The sequence below is a fragment of the Equus asinus genome, chromosome 18 (assembly GCF_041296235.1).
Source record: "Equus asinus isolate D_3611 breed Donkey chromosome 18, EquAss-T2T_v2, whole genome shotgun sequence".
Classification (NCBI taxonomy): domain Eukaryota; kingdom Metazoa; phylum Chordata; class Mammalia; order Perissodactyla; family Equidae; genus Equus; species Equus asinus.
Window position 1 is genome coordinate 2,440,636 of NC_091807.1, and position 24,297 is coordinate 2,464,932.

Sequence of the window (24,297 nt, forward strand, 5' to 3'; positions counted from 1 at the left end):
GTTAAGTCCTAGTGATTCTTGCTCACAAATGTCTCTCATGTTTGTATTTGACAAACAAGGCTCTGTGAAGGGACAGCAAGGCAGTACACAGTCCTCCTGCAGGAAAAGTAAATTATGAAAGAGGAGAAATTTTCAGGAAATGGAGTCACAAGCAGAGAAAGTATCAGGATTGGGAGGCCACAGTCAGAGTTTAAAGGGAAGAAATGTAATAAATGCCTTACTAATATCTTCCTCAATTCACTGAAACCCTTCCACTATTTATATCAAGAGAACAGTGCGGTAGCATTTTTCCTAGAGAAATTAACGTATCCATTTTTCAGGGTATTTGAGAATTTTGGAAATATTATATCAGGAAATCTAGAACACTTCCTTCAGATTCCTACTGATGTCCTGCTGCTTACTGAAATGCAGTTTCTATGCAAAACAAACAAAATCACCACTACCAACACTCTGGCATATAATCATTCCCTAAATGTCCTTTAGTGTGTTCATACATTAAAACAAAGAAGATAAAAAATTGATCAGTTTTTGAAAAAATACTTTAAAAATCTTTTTTTGATTTTTGTTTTTTTTTTCAGGTGTACATCATTATATTTTGACTTCTCTGTAGATTACATCATGTTCACCACCCAAAAACTAATTATAATCCTTCACCACACACATGTGCCTAATTACCCCTTTCTCCCCCCTTCCCCTCTGGTAACCACCAATCCAATCTCTGTTTTTATGTGTTTGTTTATTGTTGTTTTTAACTTCTTCTTATGAGTGAGATTATACAGTATTTGACTTTCTCCCTCTGACTTATTTCTCTTAGCATAATACCCTCAAGGTCCATCTATGTTGTCACCGGTGGCCAGATTTCATCATTTCTCATGGCTGAGTAGTATTCCATTGTGTATATATACCACATCTTCTTTATCCATTTGTCCCTTGATGGGCACCTAGGTTGCTTCCAAGTCTTGGCCATTGTGAATAATGCTTCAATGAACAAAGAGGTGCATGCATCTTTATCCATTCAAGTTTTCACGTTCTTGGGATAAATACTCAGCAGTGGAGTAGCTAGATCATATGGTAGCTCTAGTCTTAATTTTTTTGAGGAATCTCCATATTGTTTTCCATCATGGCTATACCAGTTTGCACTCCCACGAGCAGTGTTATGAGAGTTGCCTTCTCTCCACATCCTCTCCAACACTTGTTATTTCCTGTCTTGTTAATTAAGCCGTTTTGACAGGAGTGAGGTGATATCTCTTTGTAGTTTAGATTGCATTTCCCTGATAGTTAATGATGTTGAGCATCTTTTCATGTACCTCTTGGCAATCTGCGTATCTTCTTTGGAGAAATGTCAGTTCAGATCTTTTGGCCATTTTTTAATTGGGTTGTTAGTTTTTTTGTTGTGCAGATGTATGAGTTCTTTATATACTTTGGATGTTAACCCCTTATCAGATATATGGTTTGCAAATATTTTCTCCCAGTTGTTAGGTTGCCTTTTGTTTAGTTAATGGTTTCCTTTGCTGTGTGGAAGCTTTTTAGTTTGATGTGGTCCCATTTGCTTATTTTTTCTAGTTTCCCTTGCATAGTCAGACATGGTACTTGAAAATGTGCTGCTAAGAGCAATGTCGAAGAGCGTACTGCCTGTTTTCTTCTAGAAATTTCAGGGTTTCAGGTCTTATGTTCAAGTCTTTAATACATTTTGAGTTAACTTTTGTGTATGTTGTAAGATAATGGTTTATTTTCATTATTCTGCATGTGGCTGTCCAGTTTTCCCAACACCATTTATTGAAGGACTCTCTTTTCTCCATTGTATGTTCTTGGTTCCCTTGTCAAAAGTTAGCTATCCATAGATCTGTGGGTTTATTTTTGGGCTCCGGATTCTGTTCCGTTGATCTGTGTATCTGTTTTTGTGCCAGTACCATGCTGTTTTGGTTTCTATAGTTTTGTAGTATATTTTGAAATCAGGGAGTGTGATACTTCCAGCTTTGTTCTTTTTTCTTAGAGTCCTTTGGCTGATTGGGGTTTTTTCTTGTTCCACATAAATTTTAGGATTCTTTGTTCTATTTCTGTGAAAAATGTTGTAGAACTTTGAAAAGGATTGCATTGAATCTGTAGATTGCTTTAGGAAGTATGGACACTTTAACTAGGTTAATTCTTCCATTCCAAGAGCATGGAATATCTTTCCATTTCTTTGTGTCTTCTTCAATATCTTTCAACAATCTTTTATAGTTTCAGTGTACAGATCTTTTACTTCTTTGGTTAAATTTGTTCCTAGGTATTTCATTCTTTTTGTTGCAATTGTAAATGAGATTGTATTCTTAATTTTTCTCTCTGCCACTTTGTTGTTAGTGTATAGAAATGCAACTGATTTTTATATATTGATTTTGTATCCTGCAACTTTACCGTGTTCATTTATTATTTCTAAAAGTTTTTGTTGGATTCTTTAGGGTTTTCTACATCTAAAATCCGGTCATCTGCAAATGGTGACAATTTCACTGCACTGTTGAATCCCTTTTATTTCTTTTTCTTGCCTGATTGCTCTGGCTAAGATTTCCAATACTGTGTTAGATGAGAGCAGTGAAAGTGGGCATCCTTGCCTGGTTCCTGTTCTTAGAGAGATAGCTTTCAGTTTTTCTCTGTCGAGAATGATATTAGCTGTGGGTTTGTCATATTTGGCCTTTATTATGTTGAAGAATTTTCCTTCTATGAGCATTGTATTGAGTTTTTCTCATAAATGGATGCTGTATCTTGTCAAATGCTTTCTCTGCATCTATTGAGATGATCATGTGATTTTTAGTCTTCACTTTGTTAATGTGGTGTATCACATTGATTTGCAGATGTTGAACCATCCCTGAATCCCTGGAATAAATCCCACATGAACGTAATGTATGATCCTTTTAATGTATTATATTCAATTTGTTAGTAATTTGTTGAGGATTTTGGCATCAATGTTCATCAGTGATATTGGCCTGTAATTTTCCTTTTTTGTGTTAACCTTGTCTGGTTTTGGTATCAGGATAATGTTGGCTTTGAAGAATGAGTTAGGAAGCCTCCTCTCCTCTTCAACTTTTTGGAATAGTTTGAGAAGGACAGGTAGTAAGCCTTCTTTGAATCTTTGGTAAAATGCACCAGGGAAGCCATCTGGTCCTGGACTTTTATTTTTTGGGAAGTTTTTGATTGTTGTTTCCATCTCCTTACTGGTGATTGGTCTATTCAAATTCTCTATTTCTTCTTGAATTTTTTGGAAGCTTGTATAATTATAAGAATTTATCCATTTCTTCTAGATTATTTAGTTGGTGCATAGCTTTTCATAGTATTCTCTTATAATCTTTTGTATTTCCCGGGTGTCTGCTGTAATTTCTCCTCTTTCATTTCTGATTTCATTTATTTGAGGCTTCGCTCTCTTTTTCTTGGCGAGTCTAGCTAAAGATTTGTCAATTGTGTTTATCTTTTCAAAGAACAAGCTTTTGGTTTCACTAATGTTTTTCTATTGTTTTCTTTTTTTTTTTTTTTTTTTTGAGGAAGAGTAGCCCTGAGCTAACTGCTGCCAATCCTCCTCTTTTTGCTGAGGAAGGCTGGTCCTGAGCTAACATCCATGCCCATCTTCCTCTACTTTATATGTGGGATGCCTACCACAGCATGGTGTGCCAAGTGGTGCTGTGTCCGCACCTGGCATCTGAACCGGCGAACCCCGGGCTGTCGAAGCAGATTGTGCACACTTAACAGCTGCATCACTGGGCCAGCCCCTCTATTGTTTTTTTAAGTCTCTATTTCATTTATTTCTGCTGTGATTTTTATTATTTCCTTCCTTCTGCTGATTTGTGCTTTGTTTGTTCTTCTTTTACCAGTTCCTTTAGTTGCACTGTTAGATTGTTTATTTGAGATTTGTCTTGTTTGTTGAGGTGGATCTGTATTGGTATTGCTGTAAACTTCCTTCTTACAACTGCTTTTGCTGTATCTTATGAGTTTTGGCATGTTGTGTTTTCATTTTCCTTTGTCTCCAGGCATTTTTTGATTTCTCCTTTGATTTGTTCATTGGCCCAATTGTTGTTCAGTAGCATTTTGTTTAATCTCCACATTTTTGTGGCTTTTCTGGTTTCCCTCCTGTAGTTGATTTCTAGTTTCATACCGTTGTATGATGCTTGGTATTATTTCAATCTTCTTAAATTTATTGAGACTTGTTTTGTGGCCTAATATGTGGTCAATCCTGGAGAATGTTCCATGTGCATTTGGAAATAATGTCTATTCTGTGGTTTTTGGATGGAATGTTCTATATATATCTACTAAGTTCTTCTGATCTAATGTGTCATTTAAGACCAGTGATTCCCTGTTGATCTCCTGTTTGGATGATCTATCCATTGATGTAAGTGGAGTGTTAAAGTCCTCTACTATTATTATGTTGCTGTCTATTTCTCCTTTTATGTCTGTTAATAATTGCTTTGTATATTTAGGTGCTCCTATGATGGGTGCATTGACATTTACAAGTGTTATATCCTCTTGTTGGATTGTCCCCTTTATCATTATGTTGTGCCCTTCTTTCTCTCCTGTTACAGTTTTCATTTTAAAGTCTATTTTGTGTGACTTAAGTTTTGCTACCTCCACTTTCTTTTCATTGTCATTTTCTTGGAGTATCTTTTTTCACCACTTCACTTTCAGTTTGTGAGTGTCTTTAGGTCTGAAATGTGTCTCTTCTATGCAGCATATGTATGGGTCTTGTATTTTTATCCAATTGGCCACCTTATGACTTTCGATTGGAGCAGTAAGTCCATTGACATTTAAAGTAGCTAATGATAAGTACGTATTTATTGCCATTTTCTTACTTTTTATGTGGGTGTTTTAGTAGTTCTTCTCTTGCTCTCTTCCCTTGTGCTTTGATGGCTTTCTTTAGTATTATGTTTGGGTTCTTTTCTCTTGACTATTTGTGTATTTATTATAGGTTTATGGTTTGTGCTTACCATGAGGTTCATATATAATGACCTACATATATAGGAATCTATATTAAGTTGATGGCCTCTTTAGTTTGACCTCTTTCTAAAAGCTCTACTCTTTTACTCCTCTCCTCCTACATTTTATGTTTTGGATATCAGATCTAATCTCTTTTTGTGTGTGTGTGTGTCTACCTGCTACCTCTTATCATGGAAATAGGTAATTTTAGTACTTTTGTCTTTTGACCTTCATATTATCTTCATAGATGGTTGATCTACTATCTTTACTGTATTTTGGCCTTTACCCATGATTTTATTGCTTTTTTTAAAGTAATTTTTTATTCCTGTTTGTAGTCTTCTCTTTCCCATTTAAATAAGTCCCTTTAGCATTTCTTGAGAAACTGGTTTCTTGGTGATAAACTCCTTTAATTTTTTCTTGTCTGGGAAACTCTTTATCTTTCCTTCCATTCTGAATGATAACCTTGCTGGGTACAATGTTCTTGGCTGTAGGTTTTTTCCTTTCAGCACTTTAGTTATATCATACCGCTCCCTTCTGCCTATAAGGTTTTGGCTGAGAAGTCAGCTGATAGTCCTATGGGGTTTCCTTTGTATGTCATTAGTTGCCTTTATCTTGTGGCTTTTAGGATTCTCTCTTTATCTTTAAGTTTGGACATTTTAATTACAATGTGTCTTGGCATAGGCCTCTTTGGGTTTATCTTGTTTGGTGCTCTTGTGCTTCCTGTACCTGGATGTCTGTTTACTTCCTTAGGTTAGGAAAGCTTTCAGTTATTATTTCTAGATACCTGGGGTTGGTAGGTGTTGCAGGAGAGCATAGTAACTTTATTGCAAGGCTTTAAGCTTAGTAAGAACAAATTACAAAATTGGTGACTGAGAAATATGCAACTTGCTGATTCTCATAAATTGCTGTGTTAGATTGTTTGTGTTTTGGAATCAAAGGCCGGAAGGTAGTATCTTATCAAACATGAAGGCAAGGGGCTTAAGAATGCTAGGCCCTTGCAGGAACAGAACGCCATCTGCATAACTTGCCAGATTGTTTGTTGCCAGGATACTCCCTCAGAGAATGGCCTTGTGTAGGGCCGGGGTACATTGAAGAGGGGAAGACTAGAATTGCTGAGCTTTGACTTACATATTCCTGCTGGCATGAATTCCTGCTATGCTTGTATTTCTTGGTCTGCAGATAAATATGTGGTGATCAGAGGGATGTCACCTCAGTCCTAGAGGGTGATGGTCTCCTGTCCCATTAAATAATATAGAGTGTGTTTTCTCTATTATATAGACGTGTTCTGTATATTCATTCCGTCCGCCCCTTCAGCTGGCTACCTAGCTGGTCTCGGCAGCAGGTGGGCAGTGTAAAGATACATCAAATACCTATCATGGCATTGTTAAGACTGTTGAATAACTTTTGTAATGAAAGGATCACCATTGTCAGACTGCAAATGGTCCAGAGTGTCAAACACATAATAGAGATTAATTTCAAGGGCCACAATGGTGTGACTGGAGTCAGCTTTGGAATCAGCTATTAACAGCCTCAATAAGGACATCAGGGGTCTGATGCAATCAGTCTGTAAGGATTGGGTGGGGGCCAAGTCTCATGCAACTTGGTTCCCCCCTCCTCGAGACAATAGGCCAACTTTTGGCAAGAGTTTGGCATGCAGTGGTAGCCTCCACCTCAGACACATAGAATCCTTTCCTTTGAGCCCAGTTCATGACAGAGGGTCAGTGCTATATCTGGTATGGGGATGAATCCATGCAGTGATTGTGGCAATTTAGTCAGTGTAGGCCCAGTCAGGGGTGTGATTCCAATTGGCCTCATCAGAGAATGGACTTTTATCATGGCCACTTAAACAAGTGACCCAGATAGTTTAATTAGTAGCCTCGATTTGTTTTCATACTTCATGGCCCCAAGGAAAGTTGTCTTTAATCTAACAATCTGAGGTTTTCATATAGCTGACCAAAGCTCTAGGCCTTTTCCAACAGCTCAAGAGTCAGTGAAAATATAACAAAATTCATCAAGGGGATTATTTTTCTGAGTTATGAGAATGGTTTGAGATCTGCCTATTGAGTAAAACACCCACAGTCCTTTTCAGTTTGACACAGCTGGTCCTGAGGCTGAACCTGCAGAAGCCCTGTATACAGCATCAGGTTTCAGTTTAGCAGAGCCATCAGTAAACCAGGCCCAGGCATTCTGGGAATCTCAGTGGCATGAGGACTCATTGAGTAGGCAGCTTTGCTTCAGACAATGGAGTGGGGAATAAAGTGTCCCTCACGGGTACAGCTGCCACTTTCTCATGTAAAGGCAAAATGTTACTGGGACCAGGATGAATATGCTATTTTCATTTGACAAGTGAGTGTTGTTGAACACATCTCATCTTGTTAGTCATAGACTCTGAGTTGACACGTCCTCAAATGAAGTGTTATGTTGGAGATTCAGGAGGCCCTTCTGGGTAAGGTGTTCAGTTTCAGACAAAGCCCAATAGCATGCTAATAGTTATTAATAAAAATGCTATATTTAGTAACTGTGTCAGGGTAACAATGATTCCAAAACCCTAAAGTGGACCTCCAAGGAGAGACTACCTCCCATGGCTAGGGACATCAATAGGCAAAACTATCAGTGATAGAAATTTGTAGCTCAAAAGGGTTATTGGAATTGTGAAATCCAAAGGCAAAGGGCATGTTCTAATCTGCTGGAAAGTTTCCAAAGAGCCTTTCATTTGGATCTGACAAGAAATTTTCACATATTGAGGTATATGGGGTAGTTATTCTCATTTAAGCATCAAGCCACCTGAACTAAATCAGCCTGACTTATGGCCTGTCAGACATACATTGTACATCTGCTTTAACCATTAAAGATACGGATGCATTAAAAATTATCTCAAAGTAAAGGAATGCACTCTTTGAAGATAACAATGCATTCTTCCCCTACTATGATGCCAGTATCAGTACTCCTGAAGGTCAGTTTTCTTTCCCAGGCATCAGGGTCACATTGACCTGCTAATTTGTAACTAAATATCTATTTGAATATGTATGCTGGACATGCTTGATATATGTTCTTTGTTCTAAAGAGGTATAAAACTGTCCTGAAACCCATGCTTCTCTGGAATACCTTCTTCCTTTATGGAGACTGCCTTCCTGGGCTAGTCCTCATCTTGGCTCATGTAAAATTCACCTTATCTCTCTTATCTATAAAATGGTTATTAGTTCTTTGAGTCAACATTTCTTGGCATAGTCAGCAGGATTTCAGAGAAACCCACCTGAGACCGCCTGGAATCTACTTTGAACTGGCACTCGGGACCAGCATGAGTCCATTGAGCTCCTCCAGCTTCACTGTACACTTCAGGTGGCTTGATGAGTTCTCCTGAAATCCAGACCTCCTTATTTAACTTGTAGGTCCTGACTTTACTTCAGCTGTTTCACTAGGTGTCTTAAGGGGGTACTGGTACATACCCTAGGTAAGAGGAACCTGGAGAATTTTCCTAGGCCAGGGGAGTCTGGGGGAACTTTGGAGAGATTGGGGCTGGTCTTTTTAATTTGGCTTTAAGTTGGAAAAAATTATGTCTATAAAAAATTTATGTCTAAAAGTTGATAGCAAAATGAGAGACTGAACTTGAATCAGCACTGATGTCCAGGTGGTTAAGTCAGTGTACCCTGCTTTGGCAGCCCAGGTTAGGTTCCTGGGCATGGAACCATACCACTCGTCTGTCTGTAGCCATGCTGTGGTGGTGGCTCACATAGAAGAACTAGAAGGACTTACAATTAGAATATACAACTATGTATTGAGGCTTTGGGAAGGGTGAAAAAAAGACAGAGAGGAACATTGGCAACAGATGTCAGCTCGGGGGAGTCTTTCCAAGGAAAAAAAATAAGAGAGAGGGACTGAACTCATTCAGCCCTTAAGAGAAGGGACACCGGCTCCTTCCAGTCAAAAGGCATTCTCAAGTGACTGAGAACCTAGTGGAAGTGTCTGAGGTGGATCTTCATGACATGCAGTGGTCCCATAGTGAATTCAATTGTGATGGTTCACTTTAAGTAATTGATGGCTTATTCAGGAATGCAAACATGAGTATTGGCTATCCAGTGCTCTGAGCTGCCATGATAATTTTAGACAATTGGCAGGGGAACTGAGACATGTAAGAGAGTGTTCATGGCTTTTTAGGAAGTGACACAAAAAGCACACTTCTGACCCTCTACACTGTCCTTAGAAATTGTTCAGACTTTATAGTAAAACAAAACTAAAAGAAAATGGGAAATCATGCTTCTAAAGCAGACCAGCTCCTGAACGGGCAGCCTCCCTCTGGAACTCCAGCCGGCTTCATGTACAATATGCATGGAGGTGATACTTGCAATTGCTTAAGAAAGTGAGAAAATTTTACAGAGGATAACTTGAGTCTTAAATGGCCAAAATGTGGAATGTTGAATTTACCCAAATTAGTTTATCTGCATGCACAATTGGAAAAACTATCTATAAAATCAAACAAACAGAATGGGAAGCATATTTTAAGTGGTATTTAGAAGATTCAAAGCATGGTAATGATAAAATGACATCTTTATAGGAAACTAATTAAAAATTATTAAAAAATATTGCTAAATTGAAGAAAAGTTCAGAAGCTGCCCTGCCTCCTCCACCTCTTCTTCACCTTCCTCTCCTTCTCCTCCTCCAGCACTTTTGTATTTTCTCTTTTCTGAACTTTCATATCCCAACTTATCTACTTTACCTCTTCCTCCTCCTTCATCTCCAAAGGAGAAACTAACTGAATCCCAAGGAACTAATTACTCAAAGTCCTAAAACCATTGCAGCTCCCTTTAAGAGAAACCTACTAGGACGAGCATGCACTTGATGTATACTCCTTGGACTAGAACTGAACTTAAAAATTTAGCTAAGGACTTTCCAGATTCTTTACTAGACCCTTTAGGGTTTGCTCAAGAGTTTGAACTGTTGTAGCATATGGACCAGGATACTCACTTACATCAGTGTGTGAATTTGCTACTCCTGAAAGTGAAGCTAAGGAATGGCTAAAGGAGGCAAATTGGAAAGCATCCATGGAAGATTTTCACAAACACGAGCCTGAAGACCTTGAGAAACTATGCTGCTCATAGTTTACACCAAGCCATTCCTAATATTTTTCTTAAGAAAATAGATGATTAGACAAAGACCCATCAATGTAAACAAAAACTTGGAGAAACTATCTTTGACTATTTTGAAAGGTATGAAAAAACCTTCAAGCAGATCTCCAGGATTGCTCCTAAAAGTTTTCAGCACCATCAAAATGATACAATTTTAAATTCAATCTTTTTGGGAGGATTAGAAGAGTAATTGACAACACTAATTTTAAGACATGAATTGGACTGGGCTGCATTGTGCACTAGTGCACTTGTCACTATTGTAGATAAACTTTCTAAAACTCTACAAAAGAAAGAAAAGTAAAGAGCCACTAAAGTTATGAATGTACAATTACAACAGGCTATTGGTCCGATAAAGATACTCTTTCCCAAATCTGACCAAAGACGGAATGACCACTTTTTACTATTGCAAAAAATTTGTCATTTCAAACAAGATTGCCAGAAACTTAAATGGGATCAAGAATATGACAAACTCAAAAAGGAATAGGAGTTCTCCAAGGATTATAGGAGGGCATTTCCCCTCCTCCTTATCAATACCTTAGGGGTGATTGAAATAACTACTGGAGGGGAAAATTTGAAGGCCCTTGAAGATAGTAGGGCTATATTATCTGTTCTTAACTCTACCCTTATTCATTGCTCTTCCCCTCAGAGTAATCAATCAATTCAAATGGTAAAGGTTTCTGATTTACCAATGCAAGTTTTTAAATCAGAGCCAATAACCTTTCAATTAAGAATCATGATAGAGAAACATGTGTTTCTCCTAGTAAAATGTGCCCCAGTTCATTTGATAAGATGAGACCTTTTAGAAGCATACAGTGAAATGCTTCTAGAATTAGAAAATGTGGATGCTGACCAAAATTTAGCTACTGAAAATTGATGGTTATAAAATCAGTGGCTCAAGTAGACCAAGAGAAAATTGATGACCTGTTATTACAAGTGTCTAAAGAATTATGGTCTTCGTCCTCCCATATTGGAAAAATTAAATCAGCTGCTCCTAATAAGGTGATTGTTGACAACTTTAAGCCTTTATAAACTATTCAATAATATTCACTTAAGCCAGAGGCATTAAATGAAATATTTTCAGGAATTTATTGAGAAGGGAGTTATAATTCCTTGAACTAATCTTTGAAATACACCTGTCTTACCAGTAAGAAAGCCAACCTGGAGAGGATGGAGATTTGGTCAAGATCTGAGAGCTGTAAATAATATTGTGATTCCTCACCAACCTGTGGTCCCAAATCCACACACACTGCTCTCAGCTATTTCAGCTGATAGCTGCTATTTTTCAGTAACTGATTTTCAGAGCCTTCTTTAGTATTCCAGTAGAAAAAGAAAGTCAGTGTCCTTTTGCTTTTATGTGGGAAGATCACCAATCTAGCTGGACAGTCATGGCACAGGACATACAGAAAGTCCTGCTTACTTTTCTCAAATACTTAAGGCTGATTTAGCTAATGCATATTTTTATAATGGCTCTACTTTAATTCACTATGTAGATAACTTGCTTTTATGCTCCAAGGCTGAATTAAACTCCCAAAAGGACACCATCTATCTATTACAACAAGTAAAGGACATAGGAGGCAGACGTCCAAAGATAAATTCTAATTTTGTTTGGCTGTTGTAAAATATCAGGGGCACCTAACATCAAAGGATGGGCTATTGATTGACTCCAAAAGCGTTAAAGGAATTTTGGCTTTTTCTCTCCCACAAACAAAAAAAACAATTGTGGGGATTTATAGGACAGACTGGATATTGCAGGAGTTGGATGCCTAACTTTTTGCTCATTGCTCAACATTTTTATATGCTGCTTTAGTCTGACCAGCCTGATTTGATTGAATAGATATCAGAAGGAGAAAAAACCACAAGTGCCTTAAAGTCCATCTTGGCTCAGGCCCCAGCTTTAGGTCATCCTAATTCCAACTTGCCATTTTCCCTCATTGTACTTGAAGACAAAGGAAATGCTTTAGGTGTATTAACTCAAAAACATGATGACCAGCATCGACCTAGAGGATATTATAGTCAGCACTTAGTCTTGGGAGCAAAAGGACTTCCACCATGCATGAGGACTATTTCAGCAACAGCTCTTTTGTGTAAGGCTACTGAAGAAATGGTAACATGATCTCCTTTAACTATTTATGTCCACACTCAGCTGAATCTCTTCTAAATTCTCATCACACTCAGCACTATTCTGAAAGCTTATTAGCCTTTTATGAAATACTGTTTCTTTCTGCACCTAATATTACCTTAGCTTAATGTAAAACCTTAATCCTGCAAACTTGCTTCCAGCATTACAGGAGGGAAATGACCACGACTACATTTTATTAGCAGGTTATCTTTTCACTCCTAGGAATGAACCACAAGAGACTCCTATTGATAATGCTGATCTAATTGGGCTTACTTATGGATCCTTGTATGGACGTTACCAGGATGGATATGCAACAACATCCACAGTGGACATAATTAAAAGCTCTTATTTATCGGGAATAAAATCAGCACAGCAGGCTGAATGAGTTGCCTTAACTCAAGCTTGTCAACTAGCTAGGAATCAAGTAGCTAATGTTTATACTGACAATCATTATGTCTTTGGAGTGGTGCATGACTTTGGAATGCTATGGAAATAAGGAGAGTTCTTAACTTCTTCAAGACAACCTGTAAAAAATGGAAAAGACAGTTACAGAATTGTTAAATGTTATACAACTACAAAAATAATTAGCAATTAGAGATCTCATCAAGTTGGCAGTGTAAGCAGATGCTGAACTCATCTCCTCCCATGAACACAATCAGGTTACAACTATTTTTGGAAAAATTACCCTGGATAGAAAACTGAAAACTGTATAAAAAGAACCCCCACAACAAGGGACAGTCCTGACTAAGGCAGAAGAGGCACAAATTCCTTCTGGAGAGAAAAAATACACCTTCAGGAGCAGTGGACTTTCTCAGCTGGCCAGGCAGGAGCAACTCTAAGGTACACAGCCCTCCTTGGAGGAGTGAGGTCCGGAGCAGGGCTAATACTGCTATAAGCATCCTTCAAACTCAGCACAACTGAGACGAAGGTCTCACTATCTGGCTTTGCTGGCTATTAACTTCAGTGGGGATACACCCAGAAAAGCTATCAGAGGAAAGCAAAAAAGACCTGGGTCTTAAAGGGCCCACACGCAAACTCACCCATCTCAGCAACCTAAAATCACCAGAGAGAAGTGTGACAGTCCTTTGGTGAAAAAAGACTCACCTGGTAGGCTCTGGGTGCACCTTGGTGAGAGGAGAGACCTCTCCAGAGACTGAGACATTGATGGCGGCTATTGTTGTGACTTATTCCAGGTGTGCTGACACGGACCCCAGCATATACCATTGAAATTCTTCCCCTGGCCTGTTAGCCCAGGGGTCTGCCACACCCAATAGAGCACAGATTTAATCCAGTTCAGCCAGGGCAGGCAACCCGACCTAGGGACCAGCGCCACCCAATAGCAAGCTCTCACGCTATGCTGCTTGTCAGGCCTGCATTGACTGGGTGCCTTGATCATTTATGGGCAGGCGAGTGTGTCCACCTCTGTGGGGCAAGGCCTGTGTGAGGACCAGGTGAACTGTGGGGGGCATTGGTGGAGAGGTGGGGGCCCCTGCAGTGGGGCATTGGGGTATGCTCCAGGGAGTTGGGAAGTGTGCATGGACAAGGACTGTGTTGATGGTGTGTGTGGTGCTGTGGAGGGTGAGGTTTATCAGCAGCAGAAGACCTGTACTTCACAAATAGCCATGAAAGGATCAGCCCCACCTTCCAAAACCTGAAACAATTGAGTGCTTCCATGCTTAGGGCCAGCCCCACTCAGCTGCACTCCTAACAGAACTTACAACAGCCTTGGAGGCCTGAGGCCTATAGCAACTGTAAGCCTCTGATGCTAGCAAGCAGCTACACTGGATACCTACCCAATTAAGAGGAAAACTGCAACAGGAGCATGCTGTTAGACCTTGTAGCCAATGGTGCTGAGGCTCCCCAAACTGAATTTACAAACAACTGGCCAGGGAAGGAAAGACTAGACTCCCTGGGTACCTGCATTAAGAGCAACCCTGCTACAGCAGAAGGACAGAAGTAGCCCACAAAGGAGTCACTCCTGGATCATTTGGACCAGTGACAAGAGGGAAGCACACTGTTAGGCCTCAAAAGGCATGTCTTACATAAGGTCACTTCTCCAAAATCAGGAGACATAGCTGGCTCACCTAATATATAGAAATAAGTACAAAGAAAGAGGCATAATGAGGAGACAAAGGAATACATTCCAAGCAAGGGAACAAGACAAAACCCCAGAAAATTTAGAAAAAGGACTAAATGAAAGAGAAATAAGTGATCTAACTGACAAAGTGTTCAAACAAAAACTTGTAACGATGCTCACAGATATTGAGAGAAAACTGGATGAACACAGTGAGCTCATCAACAAAGCAGTGGAAAATATAAAAAAGAACCAATGAGAAATGAAGAATACAATACTGGAAATGAAAAGTTCACTAAAGGGAGTCAATAGCAGAGTAAATGATACACAAGAATGGATCAGAGAGCTAGACGAAAGGCTAGAGGAAATTACCCAAGTTGAACAGAAAAAAGAAAAAAGAATTAGACATAATGAGAGCAGTCTAAGGGAACTCTGGGACAATATCAAGCACACCATCATTTGTATTATAGGTGTCCCAGAAGGAGAAGAGAGAGATAAAGAGGAAGAAAATTTATTTGAATAAATAATAGATGAAAATTTTCCTAACCTGAGGAAGGAAACAGACATCCAAGTACAGGAAGCACAGAGAGCTCCAAACAAGATAAGCCCAAAGAAGCCCACACAAAGACACATTATAATTAAAATATCCAAAATTAAGGATAAATAGAGAATTCTAAAAGCAGCAAGAAAAAGGCAACAAGTGACACAGAAAGGAAAGCCCAAAAGGCAATCAGCAGACTTCTCAGCCGAAACCCTATAGGCAAGAAGAGAATGGCATGGCATAGTTAAAGTGCTAAAATGAAAAAAACCTACAGCCAAGAATACTCCATCCATCAAGGTTGTCATTCATATTGGAAGGAGAGATAAAGAGCTTCCAAGACAAGTAAAAATTACAGGAGTTTATCACCACAAAACCAGTTCAACAAGAAATAGTGAAAGGTCTTTAATTGAGAAAGCCATGACCACAAATAGATATAAAAAAATTATCACAAAACCAGGCTATAAGATCACTGGTAAAGGTAAAAGTATAGTAAAGGTAGCAGATCAACAGCCAGTGAAAATGATATGAAGGTTAAAAGACAAAAGTACTAAAATTGTCTATTTCAATGATAAGATGGTAATGGATAGACCCACACAAAACAAGAGATTAGATGTGATTTGAAAAACATAAAATGTGGGCGGAGGGGAGTGAAAAACTAGAGATTTTAGAGATAGCTAAAGATTCTATCAACTCAATATAGACTATTATATAAATAGAATATTATATAGGATAGACATGATCATCACAAATCAGAGACCTATAATAAGTAAGCAAATAAGTAAGACAAAAGAAATCAAACATATTACTACAGAAAGCCATCAAACCACAAGGGAAGTGAGTAAGAGAAAAAGAAAGGAAGAGAGAAGAACTACTAAAACAGCCAGAAAAAAGTAACAAAATGGCAATAAATACATATTTATCAATAGCTGCTTCAAATGTCAATAGAATAAATGCTCCAATCAAAAGGCAAAGGATGGCAAATTGGATAAAAAAACAATACCCATATATATGGTACATACAAGAGACTGACTTCAGACCTAAAGATACTCACAAACTGAAAGTGAAAGGATGGAAAAAGATATTCCATGCAAATGGCAAAGAAAAGAAAATGGGGTAGTAATACTTATATGAGACAAAATAGATTTTAAAACAAAAACTGTAAGAAGAGATAAAGATGGGCACTACATAACAATAAAGGAAACAATCAAACAAGAAAATAGAACATTTGTAAATATCTATGCACCCAACATAGGAGCACCTAAATATATTAAGCAATTATTAACAAACATAAAAGGAGAAATAGACAGTAACATAATAATAGTAGGGGACGTTAACACTCCACTTACACCAAAGAATAGATCATCCAAGCAGAAGATCAATAAGGAAACAGTGGCTTTAAATGACACATTAGACCAGATGGACTTAGTAGACATATAGCAAACATTCCATCCAAAAATCACAGACTGCACATTCTTTTCAAATGCCCATGGAACATTCTCCAGGATTGATCACATATTAGGCCACAAAACAAGTCTCAATAAATTTAAGAAGATTGAAATAATACCATGCATCTTTTCTGACCATAAAGGTATCAAACTGGAAATCAACTACAGGAAGAAAACCAGAAAAGCCACAAAAATGTGGAGATTAAACAAAATGCTACTGAACAACGATTGGGTCAATGAAGAAATCAAAGAAATCAAAAAATTCCCGGAGACAAATGAAAATAAAAACATGACATGCCAAAATCTGTGGGATACAGCAAAAGCAGTTCTAAGAGGGAAGTTTATAGCAATTCAGGCCTACCTCAACAAAGAAGAAAAATCCCAAATAGACACTCTAAAAGTGCATCTAAAGGTACCAGAAAAAGGACAACAAACAAGGCTCAAAATCAGCAGAAGGAAGGAAATAATAAAAATCAGAGCAGCAATAAATGAAATAGAGACTTAAAAAAATAGAAAAAATTAATGAAACCAAGAGCTGGTTCTTTGAAAAGATAAACAAAATTGACAAACCCTTAGCTAGACTCACCAAGAAAAAAAGAGAGAAGGCTCAAATAAATAAAATCAGAAATGAAAGAGGAGGGATTACAACGGACACCTCAGAAATACAAAAGATTATAAGAGAATGCTATGAAAAGCTATACGCCAACAAATTGGATAATCTAGAAGAAATGGATAAATTCTTAGAATTATACAACCTTCCAAAACTGGACCAAGAAGCAGCAGAAAGTTTGAATAGACTAATCACCAGTAAGGAGATTGAAACAGCAATCAAAAACCTCCCAAAAAATAAAAGTCCAGGACCAGATGGATTCCCTGGTGAATTCTACCAAACATTCAAAGAAGATTTAATACCTATCCTTCTCAAACTCTTCCAAAAAATTGAAAATAGAGGAGGTTTCCTAACTCCTTCTACGAAGCCAACATTACCCTGATACAAAAACCAGACAAGGACAACACAAAAAAAGAAAATTACAGGCTAATATCACTGATGAACATGGATGCAAAAATCCTCAACAAAATAATAGCAAATTGAATACAACAATACGTTAAAAAGATCATACATCATGATCAAGTGGGTTTCACTCCAGGGACACAGGGATGGTTCAACATCCGCAAATCTATCAATGTGATACACCATGTTAACAAAATGAAGAATAAAAATCACATGATCATCTCAATAGATGCAGAGAAGGCATTTGACAAGATGCAGCATCCACTTATGATAAAAACTCTAAATAAAATGGGTATAGAAGGAAAATACCTCAACATAATAAAGGCCATATATGACAAACCCACAGCAAATATCATTCTCAATGGAGAAAAACTGAAAGCTATCCCTCTAAGAACTGGAACCAGACAACGATGCCCACTGTCACCACTCTTATTTAACATAGTATTGGAAGTCTTAGCCAGAGCAGTCAGGCAAGAAAAAGAAATAAAAGAGATCCAAATTGGAAAAGAAGAAGTGAAACTGTCACTCTTTGCAGATGACATGATTTTATATCTAGAAAACCCTAAAGAGTCCACTGAAAAACGTTTAGAAATAATAAAGGATTGCAGTCAAGTTGCGGGATACAAAATCAATGTACAAAAATCGGTTACGTTTCTATACACTAACAATGAAGTAGCAGAAAGAGAAATTAGGAATACAATCCCATTTACAATTGCAACAAAAAGAATGAAATACCTAGGAATAAACTTAACGAAAAAGGTGAAAGATCTGTACATTGCAAACTATAAAACATTGTTGAAAGAAATCGCAGAAGACACAAAGAAATGGAAAGATATTCTGGCTCTTGGATTGGAAGAATTAACATCGTTAAAATGTCCATACTTCCTAAAGCAATCTATAGATTCACTGCAATCCGTATCAAAGTTCCAAGAACATTTTTCGCAGAAATAGAACAAAGAATCCTAAAATTTATATGGAACAACAAAAGACCACGAATAGCCAAAGGATTCCTGAGAAAAAAGAACAAAGCTGGAGGTATCACACTCCCTGATTTCAAATTATACTACAAAGCCATAGTAACCAAAACAACATGGTACTGGTACAAAAACAGACACACAGATCAATGGAACAAAATTGAGAGCCCGGAAGTAAACCCACACATTGATGGACAGCTAATATTCGACAAGGGAGCCAAGAGCATACGATGGAGAAAGAAGAGTCTCTTCAATAAATGGTGTTGGGAAAACTGGACAGCCACATGCAAAAGAATGAAAGTAGACCATTCCCTTACACCATGCACAAAAATTAACTCAAAGTGGATTAAAGACTTGAATGTAAGACCAGAAACCATGAGACTTCTAGAAGAAAACATAGGCAGTACGCTCTTTGACATTGGTCTGAGCAGCATATTTTCAAGTCCCATGTCTGACCGGGCAAGGGAAACAATAGAAAAAATGAATAAATGGGACTACATCAAACTAAAAAGCTTATACATAGCAAAGGAAACCATCAACAAAATGAAAAGACAACCTAACAACTGGGAGAAGATATTTGCAAACCATATATCTGATAAGGGGTTAATATCTAAAATGTACAAAGAACTAATACAGCTCAACAACAAAAAACCAAGAATCCAATTAGAAAATGGGCAAAATATCTGAACAGAGATTTCTCCAAAGAAGATATACGGATGGCCAACAGGCATAGGAAAAGATGCTCAACATCATTAGCTATCAGGGACATACAAATCAAAACTACAATGAGGTATCACCTCATTCCGGTCAGAATGGCTATAATTAACAAGACAGGAAACAACAAATGTTACAGAGGATGTGGAGAGAAGGGAACACTTGTTCACTGCTGGTGGGAGTGCAAACTGGTGCAGCCACTATGGAAAGCAGTTTGGAGTATCCTCAGAAAATTAAGGATAGATCTACCATATGATCCAGCTATCCCACTGCTGGGTATTTGTCCAAAGAACTTGAAAACACAAAGGCATAAAGATACTTGCACCCCTATGTTCATTGCAGCATTATTCACAATAGCGAAGACTTGGAAGCAACCTAGCTGCCCATCAAGGGACAAATGGATAAAGAAGATGTGGTATTTATACACGATGGACTACTACTCAGCCATAAGAAATGATGAGATCCGGCCATTTGTGACAACATGGATGGACCTTGAGGGTATTATGCTGAGTGAAATAAGTCAGAGGGAGAAAGTCAAATTCCATATGATCTCACTCATAAGTAGAAGATAAAAACAATGAGGAACAAACACATAACCTTGGAGATTGGACTGGTGGTTACCATAGGGGACCACCTATGGGTGGGAGGGCATAAGGGGTGAATAGGCTCACATGTGAGGGGGTGGACTTAGTTTTTGGGTGGTGAACATGATGTAATCTACACAGAATTCAAAATATATTATGATGTACATCCGAAAATAAATCAAAAAAAGATTTAGATTTACAGACAAATTAAAAAATAAATAAATAATATATTCTAAAAATTAAAAAAAAAAGAAATTTTCACGTATTGAGGTATCTGGTGTAGCTATTCTTGTTTAAGTGTCATTCAACCTGAACTAAATCAGCCTGATTTATGGCCTCTCAGACATAAATTGTACATCTGCTTTAACCTTTAAAGATAAGGGTGCATTAAACATTATCTCAAAGTAAAGGAATGCATTCTTTGAAGATAAGAATGCATACTTCCCCTACTATGATGCCAGTATCAGTACTCCCAAAGATTTTTCCTTTCCTAGACATCAGGGTCATCTTGACCTGCTATTCTGTAACTAAATATCTCTTTGAATAGGTATCCTGGATATTTTGATGCATGTTTTTTGTTCTAAAAAGGTATAAAACCGTACTGAAAACCATACCTCTCTGGAACACTTTCTTCCTTTGTGGAGACTGACTTCCCGGGCTAGTCCTCAACATGGCTCAAGTAAAATTCAGCTTATCTCTCTTATCTATAGAATGGTTACTGGTTATTTGTGTTGACAGATCCAATTTAAATCAAGCTGATTTGTAGGTCTGTCAATTAAAAGGGTCAAGTAGAAATTTCAAGTGGGGCACATACAGCCTCCAATACCCAGAGGTCAAGGATACGTTAGGCCCCTCTTGGGTGGAAGCGGGGGTTGCCAAAGAGAGCAGACCTTAACTGCTGAAGGAATTGATGGTTGTGAATACCCAAAATAGTTCCAAGGCCCTAAATTTTATCAGTGTTTATCTGCCACCCCTGATGGCAGAGGTATTAAGTGATTGATGAATTGGGCAGCATACTATATAGCTACTAGAAGGGTGCACCAAGGCGTTGTACAAAATGTATAGGAAGGAGGGTGGGGCAAGGAAGTCATCAGCAAAAGGAACGAGAGGGCTATTTGGGGCCAGGACACCTTATTTGGGGGGGGAGGGGAAGGGAACTGATATGAATTTTATTTTGCAGATTACCTTGCTAGTGCAACTCAGGAAGTTTCAGGTTGTTTAAAGATCACATTCTTGGGAAGGAATGAAACTGTAGTTAAGTCTTGGTTTGCTGTTGTAGGAACCATTTTAGGTCTGTTATTTATTTTTTGTTTTTTGATGTGTCTCATATTGAATTTTGTGAGGCCAGCCCAGAGGCCAAGTGGTTAAGATCTTGCACTCTGCTTTGGTGGCCCAGGGTTCGCCGGTTCAGATCCTGGGTGTGGACAATGCTCATCAACCCATGCTGTGGCAGCACCCCACACGGAAGAACTAGAATGACCTACAACTCGGACATACAAGTATGTGCTGGGGCTTTTTTTTTAAAAATTAGTGTAAAATCTTTAAAATATGTGTTAATTTTGATCTCCCTGTTTTCTTCTCTTGGTAGTTCAACAGTATGTATAAATGTTAGCTGTTCCACATGAGTCTTGTTCCAAGTTTTATCCAGTTAAATCAACTAATATTCAATTATTTTTATTTTATTTTAGTTTCTTTACCCCTTTTATTACCCAATAAATTAATCTCATTTAGAAATCTCCATTCTAGATAGTGATTATTTAGTTCATTATTAATATCATGTTAACATCTTAGCCAATCGAGCATCACATTTTGAAATCATTTCTACTAAATCTAGATATTTTCTGCCTGTCTGTATATATTGTATACAAAATCATTGTCATACTTGATAAATAATGGACATATAATTTATTCTTTCAATAACTTCAAGCCTTCAAATTGATATTCTGTTTTGGAATTCTCTTGTAATTATTCTATACTATGAGTTGCTGTTCATTCAGCCTTCTTTTTGTTCTAATAATTGCCCACGTTCATTTTTGTATGCCAGTGATATGCTTCATGTTGTTGTAATCAAGAATGATTAAATGAAATTACGGGGTTTTCATCTGACCTGTTCAAGTTTTGAATTTGATGAGACACTTTCTTCTCATTTTCATAAGAAATTAAATCTTCATTAAGTTAATCATTTGCAGGGTCCCTTATGCTCAATTTAGGTTGGGTGTGCTTAAATAAAATCTACTCTCCTTCATTTTTTTAGCTTTTACTTCTCTGAAGACTTCCCTCATTTTTCAGCTTTTTTTTAGCTCCACTTTTATGTAGTCTGTCATGACTCCAATTTGAATTCATTTTCAATCATCTAGTAAAACATAACTGTTTTCAAAGTGTGAGAAATTAAGTATATTTTAATAAAAATCTATTAAAAGTAAAATTATTTTCACATTTGTTTTCAAAAAAGTTTTTTCTTGAAATTAAAATGCAAAATATAATTTATAATAACCTTAAACAATTTAGTTTAAGATTATTTTAATAAAGCTGAAATGTTTAATTTAATCTTTTTGAATATTTAATTAAGTCCCATTAGATGTTTTCCTAAAATAAAACTCTTTACAAGTGTAGTATTTAATGCACATCTGATATCAAGGTGAAGTATTAAAATCATGGTAAGTCTAGATCTACATAAATACAAATTTAAGAGTAATACGACTTGTTTAACATAGTAAATTCATCTCAGCTACCTTCTGCAACTATTGGGGTTCTATCTGCTGATAGGAAATTGTTTGCTATGTGAGGATCTTTTGCGTTCATGTTGAAGGAAGGAGCTTACTAGTAATTAGACTTTTGCTTTCACTTAAGCACTCCTGCCTCTCACATCTGCCTCTCACTCTCAGCTTCTGTGTCTGGTGAGGCAGTCACACAATCCACAGCCTTCCTGGCACTTGGGTGTAATCACCTTTTGTTTAGGAGGACGCGGGGTAAGAGAGTTTTAGAAGGTTTTTCCTGGGGCCTGAACAGTTTTCAGTTGTGAGAACTAGTGTTTAGTGTTATAAGGCCTGCTATCAGCATTGAGTGTTGAATTCTGTGAGGCACAATCCATGTTTTCTTTAATAAATAATGTATATGACGTGGGACTCTTAAAAGGTTAGGACCCAGGCGGAGAATCTGTCTTGCCCAGCTCTAAGGCCAATACTGAGGAAAATACTTAATTATATTTTTTCTAAAATATAGATGAATAAATTGACCTTTTTATTTTGCCTTTCTTATTTGTTTATCAGTTTAATATTAACCATACCAAAGAGAACATCTTTATACTTTTCAAGAATTTATATTCAGAGAAATAGTAAAGAATCATTTCAAAGAGTGAGAAGTTAAGTACATACAGATGGATTGTCAAATCTGACTTTTCTTTCCTCATTTCAAAGAAAAATCCTTGCAAATTTTGGCTAACATGAAATGTTTTTAGTATGTTTTATTAAGTTAAATTGTATTACTATGTTCAATTCAGTTGAATAAAAGTTCAATAAAATTTAGTCAAAAATAGTCTGGGATGTGCTTGTTCTTTTCTGGTTGGTATTGGTTGTGCAAGTACAAATCAGCTTTGATATGAAAGGTAATCAAGAAATTCTGTAAAAGCAAAAATTTTACAGTTTTAATTGGCAGCTGTTATTCAAATTGACCTGGCAAGTTGCACATATAGAAACTAGCCCAGGTAGAAATATGAATGGCCAAAGTGCAAAGTAAGTTTTATCGATTACGTGAATTAGAGATGGCTATTGTAAATTCTTCAAGAAACAAAAGGAAAAAGTATAGACAAGGGATAATAAGGTAATACTGTAGAAATAAAGATTGCATTTAAGAAAATCATGAGAAAGGGGACCAGGGTTAAGAATGATGTTTATAGGCTAGTATTGTTAAAAAATAATAGTATCAAAGGATAAGCCCACTGCTCAATAACCAAAACAAACACACAAAGCTGAATTTATTGCTCCCTTAAGTAAGGGATAGTATGGGAGCCTGGCATAGTCTTTTCAAGCAAAGCAAGGAATTAATCTCGTCTTGTACAGAGGTTAGGGGGAAGCACAGTGCTCAGGAATTGTAAGCTTTAGAAGTGTGGTTACTCAGAAGAGAAGGTGGTGATCGGCTGCTTTCGGACTCAGGTTTACTGGAGCATGTCTGGTGCAGGTAGATTAAATTGTTTCAAGAGGTCTTTGGGTGGTTGTCTGTAGTCCTAGGAAAAGATTAATTGTTCCATCTCCATGTTAACAAATAACTACCACAACCAGTCTTAAACCTATTTTATCATTATTTTTTAAGAAATAACTTATTTATCAGTGACTGGGAAAATTTCTGGGCTAACTAATTTTTCCAGGATAAAGATTTTTGCGTAAAGATGTATTCCAAATATTTCATAATAACAAAAACCCAAAGTTTTTATTTTTTGATTAGACTTGAGCAAGTGCAGTAAAAAATCCACAGATCTCAGGACTTGTAACATTGAGAAGGGACTATAGAGAAGAAATTAAGAAATATACCCTTTGTTGAGGGGCTGGCCCCGTCGCCGAGTGGTTAAGTTTGTGTGCTCTGCTGCAGGCGGCCCGGTGTTTCGTTGGTTCGAATCCTGGGCGTGGACATGGCACTGCTCATCAAACCACGATGAGGCAGCGTCCCACATACCACAACTAGAAAAACCCACAAGGAAGAATATACAACTATGTACCGGGGGCTTTGGGGAGAAAAAGGAAAAAATAGAATCTTAAAAAAAAAAAGAAATATCCCCTTTGT